The sequence below is a fragment of the Dipodomys merriami genome, unplaced genomic scaffold (genome assembly GCF_024711535.1).
Source record: "Dipodomys merriami isolate MVZ:Mamm:240054 unplaced genomic scaffold, mDipMer1.0.p SCAF_9, whole genome shotgun sequence".
Taxonomy (NCBI): domain Eukaryota; kingdom Metazoa; phylum Chordata; class Mammalia; order Rodentia; family Heteromyidae; genus Dipodomys; species Dipodomys merriami.
In genome coordinates, this window is record NW_027206512.1 from 7,081,728 (window position 1) to 7,094,613 (window position 12,886).

A 12,886-nucleotide genomic window follows, 5' to 3' on the forward strand; every position below is an offset into this window, starting at 1 on the left:
GTTGTGATTCTGATTTTCTGTTAATTTGCTCCAGCAAATTATTCCCTCCCCCTAAAGAAAAAAAAAGGAAAAAAAGAAAACACTTGAGTATAGGATAATACTCCTTTTAATTTCTAGTGTATAATGCATTATTAGGCAATTGCTTTATTGGAATGAATGATAGTTACATTGTAGAATATGACTTTCTATAGCATGATTATCACATACAGAGGCAGGAAGATATTTGGAACAAAAATAAAAGACATTTCAGTTTGTTTCTTAATTTATTCTCTGGAAAATATCGGCAAAAATACAAATTCCTTTGCCATCTGTAATCCAATATGCAAACAGAATGCTGGTGCTGTTTATCTGATGTAAAAGAGTTGATCATGCCTTGAGTTTCTGAAAATGAAAGCATTATGCAGAGCTTTAAACAAATCCATGCGAGTTCAAATATATTATCTCATATAGAAGGAATTCTAGTGTTTGTCTCCTTTTATCATTTAACAGATTTTCATTTGTTTTTATTTGAAAGGAAACAGAATATTAAATACATTATTATCATTATGCTATATATCATATTGCATGAATAATAAAGGTCTAAAATATAACTATATAATTCATATTCATTAAGTAAAGACTACATATATTTATTGATTGATTAATTTATTTAAATACATCTTGGAGGAGTTCTTCCACAATTTGCAAACTTGTTCCTAAAATCTTTCCTCTGCTAAGGAAAGGGATCTTTTCTTATGCAGCTTTAGCTCCTGTTAGGCCTGACAGGAGGAAAGCCGATTGACTATGTGTGAGAGAATTTTTATGTTGTGGAAATAAAGAAGAGTACTGATTGTGAATAGCAATGTTAAGCTTTATTTTTTAATTTAATTTTATTGTCAAGGTGATGTACAGAGAGTTTACAATTATATACATAAGATACTGAGTACATTTCTTGTAAAACATTGTTACCCCTCCCTCATTTTTTGCCCACTCTCCCTCCTTCCCCAACAACCCCCCAAATTGTAAAGTTCATTTCCAACATGTTGTCTTATGACTATCACTGTTGCATTAGTTCACCCTTTGTCCTTTGTCTCACCATTTTGTTGTTCCCCTTCCCTTCCATAATTCAGATAAATGCATATACAATACACAGGATACTAAAATTAAATACAGTGACAACAAGGGATAAATCATAGGAGGAAAAAAGAAAAAATGCAAGAAAAAAAGAAATAACTTCACATAGTACATTAGAAACAATAAAACAAAGAATTTCTTTGTTTGTACCTTTCAAACTTCCTGCTGACCATAACCTTCAGGATATGTTTTACTAGTGAGTGTTCATGTTGTAGAATGGTTTTGTTCTGTATCTCTTTGCTTTGGTCAAAATGGACCCAAGAAATGATAATTGTATTATTCTCCCTTATTGTTTTCAAGACCCCCACTGGCTGCTTAAAATTGCAGATAGTACTAAGTCCTAAATGTGCTGTATTTTTACCTATATATACCTATGACAGAGTTTAATTTATGCCAGGTAACAACAGTAACAATGAAAATAACAATAATATACTGTAGTGTGTGCGGGAACTGAATGACCCTTAAAGGCTCATTTGCTAAAAGCTTGATTCTCAGAGTATCCCTACTGGAAGTGGGTGGATCCTTTAAGAAGGTGGGACTCAGTGGGAAGTCTTGAGATTACTGAAGCCTGCCCACCAAGAGTACTGTAGCATTCCAGCCCCTCCTCTCTCTTGCTTACTTTTTGGCCATAGGATGAGTGGTTTTGCTCTGCCACATATTCCTCAAGTCTGTGCAATCTCTCCACAGACAAAAAATGATAGGGCATACTAGGCATAGTTTATAATCTCTAGAATGCCTAAAGAAATTATTTCTCTTCATAAACTGATTATCTCAGGTATTTGTATTAGGGTCAGAAAGGTGATGAACACATACTTAATTAAAGTTATTTGATGTTTACCCCTGCCCCTCATTTCCTTTTCTCCTGCTGTCTCCAATATGAGAGAGAGAGAGAAAAAAAGGATGAGTCAAGTCTTGAACAATTGCTTGAACATGCTACTCAAATGATGCATAATTTAAGCAGGGTGCTGGTGCTGACACCTGTAGTCCTAAAATCTTCAGCAAAAACAGTGCTGGGATCATGACTCAACTGTTAGAGTGCCAGCCTAGCAAGCATAAGGTCCTGATATAAAATAACAGAATTACCATAAAAATAGTGCATTTTGAAACTTATTTTTTAGTTTGGCATAGATTGGAGTTGATTGTAATGGAAAACAGGTCAAAAGAAACCATTTCACTATGTCTTGTCCCTGTAATTTTAATTTTTCTTTCCAAAAGCTGAAAACACTAGTGAACCTAAAACAGAAGCCAAACCAACAATACATATGTGTACAGTTTCTTGAGCTACAAAACTACTAAACATTTCAACTTTCTCATAAGTCATCTCATTTTTTCATATAACTCCACCAATAAGCATGTATTTTCTATATTTACATACTCAAGAATTTAGCTAGGTTTGTGATTATATTTACTTTGAATTTAAATAAACAATTTGCTGTCAACTATACTATTTTGTATAAAAAATAACCTCAAATTAAGAAGTAAACAGTTTGAAGTGGCTAGACCTCTTAAAACAAATCCATGGAAATGTCAGGAAATCACTTTTATTAACATGCATTTTATTAGCATACATGGTAACATTTTTTCATGTGTGCATACAATGTATCCTAATTAAACTCATTCCCTCTATCCTTCTCCCTTATCTCCTCCATCTTTAAAGCAATTTCAACAGGCTACTATTTTCATACAATCAAATAAACTACTTTGAACTCTACTTTCTTCTGGACAAGAGAACAAGTCAGAAACTCTACTATGAAACAAATGGAGTATAAAGTGTCCTCACTTAAATCTCACAGTTTCTAAGTAGATACTGTCCAAGTTCTTTTAATTTTCCAAATGAAGGGTAATAATGCCTACATTTGTATTTTTCAACTGTTCTAATTACCTCTGACAATTATAGCTTTCATTTTCAAAGTTTAAACTAATACTAATATAAAACATTAATAAGTATTTCATTTTAATTCCACAATTAACCTAAATGAATAGAAAGGACTTTGCTAAGCAGGTGAATGAGGAGATATGCCAACTAAATACCTTTAAGTCGAGTATCCTCTCCAAAATTGGCATCTATGAAGTATACTTTTATGCTCATTTTCTGGGCTGTCAAATCCAGTTCTTCTCCATCTGAATACTGAATCACCTTGGTTATTCTCAAGGAAATGAGAAGTAAAAGCACTTCCCAGAACTTGTAATCATGTGTGCCTAGCCATAGGTATTATGCACTATACACAGGACAGGGTGACAGGAGGTTTTGACAATAGGGTCATCATTCTTACACCTGCTATTTTTTTGGGGGGGTCCTGTCGTGGGGCCTGAACTCTGGGCCTGAGCGCTGTCCCTCAGCTCTTCAGCTCAAGGCTAGCACTCTACCACTTGAGCCACAGTGCCACTTCCGGCTTTTTTCTTTTTGCTTATGTGGTGCTGAGGAATCGAACCCAGGGCCTCAGGCATGCAAGGCAAGCGCTCTACCACTGAGCCAACTTCTCAGCCCCTACACCTGCTCTTTTTATATACATTCCTTTCCTCTACTTCTGCTGAAGCCCAGTTATGAAAGCTAGCTCTTTGCATCAGATTCCTCCTTTCATTCTCAGACATAATTTTTGCTCTCAGACACCTCATTCTATGTCATTAAAATTTGCTTTAACCAGCATCTCAGGCACATCAGCTGATACATATTTAAAGGCCGAGGAGAATACAACTCAATGATTTAGGCCTTAATTGCACTTGGCTAGATTTTTTTAAAACTTACTAATAAGAATTATTTTTTGTATGTGTACAGCTACAGTTTTCTTTGGAATATTCTGTGGTTATGAATGATTTAGGTCAAACCTAATGTTGACTTATGAGTGCTATCTGAATCTTAACATAATTCTCCAAATAAATCAATGTTATTTTTACCTTTGTTGCTCAATAATATCACCTGCAAATCATAATATCTATTTGTGACTTGGTTCCCAGTCCTTTGGAGATAGGATTGAAAATAAAAAAAATTCCTAGGTGATGCCAAGGTAAAGACAGGGACAAAATACATTAACACAGAAAACTTTCTTGTTGGTATGTTGTGGGAAGGATATCAAACACTGAAATGTCACTCTCCCTTCTGAATGCCCTTACATAAGTTCAATATAAATCAATATCATATTTGTTGACCATTCTCAGTATTAGAGACAAAGATAAACAAGCATGGCCCCTAAGAATAAAGAAGGAACATTCCTGACATTTCTAGACAAGTCATGTCCCAATTTAGCTTGTTCACATCCAACCTCATTGTTGGGTATCCACCACTATGTTAATATAAAATCTTAATAAGTTATTTCCTTTTAATTTCTATAATTAACCCAATGAATAGAAAGGACTTTGCTAAGCAGGTGAGTGAGATATCTCAACTAAATAACCTGAAATCTAATATTGTCTCCTGCCTTCTAAGAGAAAGCAACATTATTTGACATAATTTGTAGCATTCTGAAAGATATTTATCATCAATCATTTTAATAACATTGTTGCAAATAGAATTAAAAAAACTATTTGCAACTCATAAATATAGTATTATGGCTACCAAGAACAAAGCCTAAAAGGTATTGGACTCTGGACTTGCCTTCAGTATTGTTATATATGTTATATAGTATATATATTATACATATATATATATATATATATATATATATATATATATATATATACCACCTTGCCCATTCCAGACAGATTTTCTTTTGAAATGTTCCAACAGTGCACTTCACATTATAGCATATAAAAGAATAGTGGTAAATCTTGACCACCACTTTATTTTATATTCATTTACTTTAACCTAATCTAATTTTATTTTATTAATATTGTACTGGAACCTGAACTCAGTGCTTTATGCTCTCACTTTGCTTTGCTGCACAGAGGACATGCTTTTTATGGATTACTTTTTAGATAGACTCTTATCTGCCTGGGATGGCATCATATCATATCCTCCATATTTCATCCTTCTGAGCAGCTAGAATTATAGGTGTGAGGTTGAAATGACATTGACCACCATTTAATTGCTATAGTTGAAGTTTCTTCTAGTGAAATCTCCTAGAGTCCTTTTCACTCTTCAACCAATGAGAATTGCCCAAATCTGTTGCTCTAAAAGAGATACATATTTAAACTTAACTATATGGCTAAGACCATAGTTATTTTTTGTTTCAATTTTATTACAGCATCTTTCAGAAGATTTGTGGGGAGCCACAATCCACAGCCCAGGTTGTAATAAATAATTTTAGCTAGGTCTAACCCATAAAGAAGAGCTATAGTAACAATTCAAAACCTATTTACATTGTACCTGAAGTTTCCATTTAGTCTGTATACAGCATGTGATATATGACTTCTCTAACCACAGAAGCAGTGTCCTTTTCTTCAGTCTTGCTCAATGGCTAGATTTTAGGTCAGAGAAGGACATTTTTAGAAGATAAACACCAACCTGTTCTATTAGAAGATCAATAAGTTACTTCCTATATCCATAAATGCTTGCAAATGATAAACTCATGAATCTTTATATATTTTTATATTTTTATTGTAAAGATACTGTACAGAGGGATTAATCTCTCTCTCTCTCTCTCTCTCTTTCTCTCTCTCTCTCTCTCTCTCTCTCTCTCTCTCTCTCTCTCTCTCTCTCTCTCTCTCTCTCTCTGTATACATATTTTTTGGTTGGTCATAGGGTTTGAACTCTGGGCTTGGGTGCTCTTTAGCTCAAGGCGAGCACTCTACTGCTTGAGCCATAGCGCCACTTCCGGTTTTCTAGTGGTTTATTGAAGAATCTCACGGACTTTCCTACCCGGGCTGGCTTTGAACCATGATCCTCAGATCTCAGCCTCCTGAGTAGCTAGGATTACAGGCATGAGCCACTGGCACTCGGCTTAATCTCTGTATTTTTAACAGACCTTAATCACACCAAAATTAATGGGTCTACATTCAGCCAAAGAGACTGAGTTTAAAATACACAAAATGACAGCACCTCCTGCCAGGTAATCCTTCCAAAGAAAGCATACACCCACCCTTAAGTAGGTAGGCAGTTGATTATCTGTAGCACAGGGTTGTGACCTTTCTTAGCCAAATACATGGTTGGGAAATTGTCCAATTTGAGTATAAAAATGTAAGTGCAATTGATCATTTTTATCCCTAATTCTTGTGATTCTTCCATCTCACTGAAAAGGCTAGGAGATTAAAACCTAGATGATTCACTGTACAATAAAAGCATGAGGATGGCAGTGGGTGTAAGTTCCATTTTAAAGCAATGAGTGTGAGTAGGCGAGCAGTACAATTTCCCTGAATATGAAGCACCCCCAGAGCCACACCTGTCAATAAAATCTGCTTTAAAATGTGCTTTCAGACGAAGCTTTACTGGTTTAGCCTGTACCAAGAGGGCTGTTATTAACAGTGGATGATGGAAAATAATCTCCATAAAGTATTTGCTTTTCTACTTGATATGTATTTTGTACTTTATCCAACCTGACTGGACATTGCATAATTCTCAGGCCTTCCTAATTTCATTATGTTGTATATATTTACAGGGCTTGCCAAAGGATCTGATGGTATATTCAGATTGTCTTGCAGAGCAGGTAGTCTGATTTATTCTAGTTTATTTTTAGTTAAGAAAAAAAAGTTCATTACAAGTGATTTTCTCTCCAAACCATGAGCAAGAAGCAAATAATGGCCCAGAGCATGCCATGGAAGTGGCAGTGGAGTATGCTTCATTGTGCAAAACAGAAAATGCCCTCTGATGTCCATAGTACAGACAGTATAGACCCATGTCACATGATTATTACTCATGATTATTACTGTCTGTGGTTTTGATTACTGTCATCATCACCTGAGGCTATCACATACATTATGGGGCATCCCACAGGCTACACTGCTGAGCGAAAGGCAAAGGGAAGACCTGGAGTTAAACCAACCATGTGATAACTCAAAAATAAAGTTGGAAATAACACATTAAATTTTATAGTTTATTTGCAAAAGTCAGTGTCATGAACATCTATGAAGTATAAAGGATAGAAAGGGCCTGTAAGAGAAGCAGCACATATTTTGAACAAATAATGCCTTCTTCTCCTTGGATCCACAGCTTTGCTATTAAGATCAGTGAAACCTGAACTCAACACTATGATCTTAAAGGAGATAATATATGCAAAATATAATCAGGCACTTATAAACTCTCAATGTTAGCTATCGTTATAATAAAAATCTGTTTAAAGTCTTTTAATGCATTTGTCTACTTGAACATTATAACAGATTTTTAAATATGCTTTTAATAATAGTTATAGAACTAAATGTTCCCAGAGGCCTAATATAAAACTACAGAATTCAGTTACTATTTGCATACTTTATTGCTCTTCATATTTTAACAAAAATAATGAGAAAGATTCGGAAATAATATACATTATTTTATTTATAATGAGCATAAAAATTAATCACTATAAGCCTAATTCAAAAGTTCTGAATAGGGCTGGGAAGGTGGCTCAGTGGTAGAGTGCTTGCCTTGCATGCCTGAGGCCCTGGGTTCGATTCCTCAGCACCACATAAGCAAAAAGAAAAAAAGTCAGAAGTCGCGCTGTGGCTCAAGTGGTAGAGCGCTAGCCTTGAGCTGAAGAACTGAGGGACAGTACCCAGGCCCAGAGTTCAGGACCCTTGACCAGACTCCCCCCCCCAAAAAAAAGTTCTGAATACATGATTTTCTCACCTCTATGAGAATTCATAGGAGAGCTTCTCCCTATTCTCTTATTCCTTGTAATTTAAGAAGTTTTAAAATCTAGACTCTCTTTTCACTCTAAATCATTCATTTTAGCATAAAATAATTCAATTATTAAAGAAATATTGAATCCAGTGTCAGTGGTTCCTGACTGAAATCTGTAGGATCATAGTTTGAAGATACTTATAAAAAGTCTGTAAGACTCTGTAAGTGGTAGAGCACTAAGAAAACAAGTGATCCAAGTAATAATATTGAAAAAAATTCCAGAATATAACATATGATGATAAACCCATAGATAGCATCTGAAAGTTTTGTTAAATGTCATAGAATTAGTTCCAGAAAATATTTTAGTACTGGTAAAATGGTAAATTTTTAATAATCAATATTCATAAATTTCTTTGGCTGAATTTGACACAAATGATTGAAGAGTTTTTATTTGAAATATTAAAGGTTACAGTTAGAATAAAAGTATAAAGAAACATAATATTTCTCATAACCAAAAAATACCATTGTCATATTTAAAATTCATAAGCAAAATTTTCATAAAAATCTGGCACATCTGCCTGGTGACATTTGAGTTAGATTTGGCCTCATTTCAGGTTCACTGATTAAATATTCAATGTGAAAAGTCCCATGCATCAAAATAAAATAGACTTATCTGAAGCAATTAGTTTTGTGTCCTTTAAACAGTTCCCACAGAAAGTAACAATCAAGTAAACAAAAGAAAGTTTTAGCCTACCTTTTAAAAGCTGGAATTCATAAGCATAATATTTCCAGTTAACATACAATAAATAAAGAAAAGAACACATATGTTCCTGTCTGATTCAAACCATCAGCATTCAGGCACTCAGTCATTAAAAAACATACATATAGGTCTCTTGGTGCTGGATGTTCTTCAGACTGAAAAGTATGAGTTAATTTCTTCTGTTCTATGGTTGACTTCCCTTTGGCAAACCTCTCCAGTACTGTTTCCTATTCCTCAGTTGAAATGTTATCAGTAAGTCTCTCTTTTATTCACTCATTTCCATCTATCTTGGGATATAAGAAGTGACGTCAAGTTGGAAAACCCCATCAACAGAAGAATAGTGAAATGGTAGAGCTGTCAACAGGAGTCATTGGACACCTGGCAGAAAGAAAAGGAACAGTCTTGTCAGGCAGTAGAGAGTATGACCAGCACAGCATCAGAATCTGGCCTTCACTTGAATTCTCTACATTATGGGGTGGTAGAGAACGTTTAGTATTTTCTTAATGTCCACATTCTCTCCCAGAATTAAGAATAAGCAAATAAATGAAATCACAAAGTAGTAGTCCAACCTCAACACATATTACTCGTGAACAATTAGTTCTGAGATCTGGTCACACAAATGTAATACAAGGTCATATTCAGAGCCATCTTATTAGGATAAGAAATAAAAATTTGAGCATAAGTACTCTAATTAATGGAGAATTGAAAGAGGCATCAAGACATACAAAATAAATTATTCATTTTTAAAAATAATGTTGATATAACACTTGTAATAATAGTAATGATACAGGCTATGTCTGAAATGTCCTTTTTTGGATGGTGTGACCTTGTAAGCCATTCATTAGTGTAAAAATAGTTTTCAGTAGTAACCTTGTGGATACTTACCCTTAAGGGAAGAAAGACAATAAACCAGATATTTTGATATATGAGTCCAATGGTGTCAAATGCTATAGGAAAAAAAGAAAAGAGAAGGAAGCTCAGGAACATTTGTGTCAGGAACATATTGTGTTCTTGGGAGTGATTTATCTTAGACTTGCAAAACAAAGTGTGAAGCTATGGTCCTAGGACAAACATTCCTTCAGCAAAAGTGGAGGGAGAGGGAAAGGGAGAGAAGATGGGAGAGGGAAGAGGGTAAAAGGGAGAAAGGAGAGGAGAGTGGGTAGAAGCGGGGAGAAGGGAATAGGGAGAGGGGAGAGGAACAGCAGTGTGTATAAATGACAAAGCACCTACAGTCATAGGGACTCCGTATCATGAGTCTGACCTAGTTCTACGATGAATACTGGAGAAAAATCTTCTCAGACGTCTCATAGTGGTAGACTTTTCTCAGGGCCTAATGGCTCTTCTGCCACTGAGAAAGGGGGATCATGGACGCCAGACATGCCACTAAATCTTTTTGGAGTTTAGAGTTACTCAGGAGACATCCAGAGTGAGTGTCTGTCTGTTTCTGCTTCGTTTGTATGTTTTTCTAGTATCTGGTGATCAATCCATCGGAAACTGAAGAGCTAAGAAGAGCAGATATGCTCAAGAACATCCTTCTACCTCCCACACTGAGGAGGTAAGAAGGCTCTGCCTGGGCCATGGTAGGGTGAGAGACCACTGGCATCTGGCTGTGGTGGTCTGTAGATCAGGCCACCGAACTTGTTTCTGTCTTGTGGATCCTTGTTTTTATTGTTCATTTGGACATCTCTGGGGGAATAAAAGTTCCAGCCTCTGGCTAGGCCTGTTCACAGACCTGCTATGGCCCCCAGTCAAGAGTCGAAGTGGCAGTCAAGAGGTGAGGCATGGACCACTGTGAGCCTGGTTCTGACATCTAACTGATCCTGACACTGTAAAAATTTGCAAAAGTGCTCTTGTCTAAAATTGGATAAAAGACAGTCAGGCTGATTTAGTTTCAGGTGGCTGCCACTCAGCCTTGCTCCAACTGAAGTTATTTAAAGGTCAATTGGTATGTTAATGCCTTGCTAAACAAGCAGGCTCTGGAGAAATGAGGCCCAGCTAAAGTGCTTTGTTAAGAACTTGTAAGAATAAGAGATTCTGCTTGTTTGTTTGTAGATATACATATGTATATATACATATGTATATATGTATATGTATATATGTATACATACATACATATGTATATACTATATGTACAATACATATATATATATATACTCACACATATATATGAATATATACAAACAAGATATATATATCTTGCCACTAAAATTCTGGAAAATGTATGACTCATATTCATTTTTAAATGCTTTGACATCTTTGTGCACAAGCACGCGTGCATGTGTGTGTGTGTGTGTGTGTGTGTGTGTGTGTGTGTGTGTGTGAACATGTTGAAGATCAAAATTATTAACCTGTTTTGAAGATGAAGTGGGCGAGTTTAAACTTAAACCACAAAAGTGAATGGGTGGATTTAAGCTTAAACTCCAAAGTAAGTCATCAGGCTTGGGCATTACCAAATTTCTCAGTGAATTATTACATTGCTTTAAAAAGAAACTTTAGTTAAAACATTTTATAAAAGATTTTTTAATGCAAATTAACAATGAGGAGTGGCTTTGGAAAGGGAATTAAAAAATGGCATACCTAAAGTTGTTAGCACTATAATCAAGAAGTACCTGGCTTACCAAAAATTATAAATCTCTTGAAGACTTAGGGTTTATTTCCCTCCACTGTTAAAACTTTGGGACTAAATGTAGGTATAAATGTAGGTATAAAGGTTTATTTATCACTATTAAAGACATTGTATCTAGATTCATTGTATGTATTATATACCAGGTGCTGTTGACTCAGACCCATAACCCTAGCTACTCAGGAGGGTGAGATCTGAGAATCAAGGCTCAGAGCCATCCCTGATAGACAAATCTGAGACATTCTTATCTCCAATTAATCAGAAAAAAAGTTGAAAGTGAGGGCATGGCTCAAACAGTAGAGTGCAGTCTTGAGTGTAAAAGCCAAGGGAGAGTGAGACCCCTCAATAGGACCTGAGTAAATAAATAAATGTGGATAAATGTGTATTCATATAATACATATTATAGAATATAATTATATTTATAGGATATAGTTTTATATTATTATAGTATGTTAGCATAAAGCAAATATCTCTTACATGAATATTATCCTTAAAAGCTTTATAAGATAATGATATAATGCCCCACTATGTAGACACTACTATAGCTCTATAGTTACATATAACTAAACTGTATAAGTGGGAAAAACTAAGTACTAAGCATCAGAAAATTACATCTTAACTTACTGCAATTATTTTTGTTTATGCACTAAATGTCTTTGTTCTTCATAAATATTACTGAAATTACTCTTTTATGCTGATCATATTTAGAATTTCTGGTTCTAAGTTTACTATATGTCCACATTAGCCTTTGAAGGAATAGAGTTGAGAAAGATACATAGATCCAATACAAGGGTTCATACTTGGCTATATTTTACAATTAAGATATAAAATTTCCTATTCCACCTGTGAAAGGTGTTTAATTGAAATTTAACTGTTAATTTTTTAACCTAAATAATGATGACAAGTTGTTCTTAATTAATTTGGAAGGTGTTACATTTTTCTATTCTTGACCAAATGATTCCAACACCCCAAAAAATCTATATTTGGCTAATTTAAAACTGATTAGAAATTTGTTTTCATATTTTAATATACAGATGAGTTTGTATAAATGACAGTATAAATGTCTCATATTGACAGAAATTTTAATAAATGCATATATTCAAAGGAAGTTCCTTCAAAATAAACTGACTTTCTAATTTATATTAAAATATTTTTATCTTCAAAGGAAAGGAAAGATTGAATTAAATGTAGATATATATTCAGTATTATTAACTATTAACAGCAACTACTCTTTTGTCTCTAAAAATTCAGTGTGCTCTGAATACTTTTAAAGAAAAATGTTTACTTTTAAGATTGGAAACACTTTTAAATACTTTCCTATGAGATAAAAAGTGAAACTTTGGGTGTTACAAACATAAATTATAGTCATACCACGGCTTTGTAAATCCTTAATCCTTTTCCTTTGTCATATAAATCAAGCTAATAAGTATCACATATCTATGAGAATTCAATTTTTGCTAGTAAATAAAGTAAGGATAATACCATTGTAATATTTCCTTCAGCATCTGTTGGTCTTTACATGAGCAATTCCTGGATGAGCTCCAGTTCGAATGAGAGAACTCAGTTTATTTATATATGAATAATGATATAACTATTTTAAAGTAATTTGATAAGAAATAGATGTTCTATATTTTTTCCAATCCAGATTAGTCATGTTCTGTACCATCTAGGGCTGGCTATGCAGTTTGGAGATAACTGC

General features: G+C 34.5%; 1 long non-coding RNA gene across 2 annotated transcripts in view; it reads right to left on the reverse strand.

The window, feature by feature from the left end:
* Nucleotides 1-252: 252 nt before the first annotated feature.
* Nucleotides 253-12,886, reverse strand: part of LOC138820801 (uncharacterized) — a 46,424-nt gene continuing 33,790 nt past the window's right edge. The window contains exons 2-4 of one of the 2 annotated variants that reach the window (XR_011369986.1): nucleotides 8,559-8,942; nucleotides 5,417-5,507; nucleotides 253-381 (exon numbers count right to left, since the gene is read on the reverse strand). This is a non-coding gene — a long non-coding RNA (uncharacterized lncRNA). Of the gene's footprint in view, nucleotides 382-5,416; nucleotides 5,508-8,558; nucleotides 8,979-12,886 lie in introns of those variants that run through there. The other variant, XR_011369985.1, reaches the window with a different exon arrangement.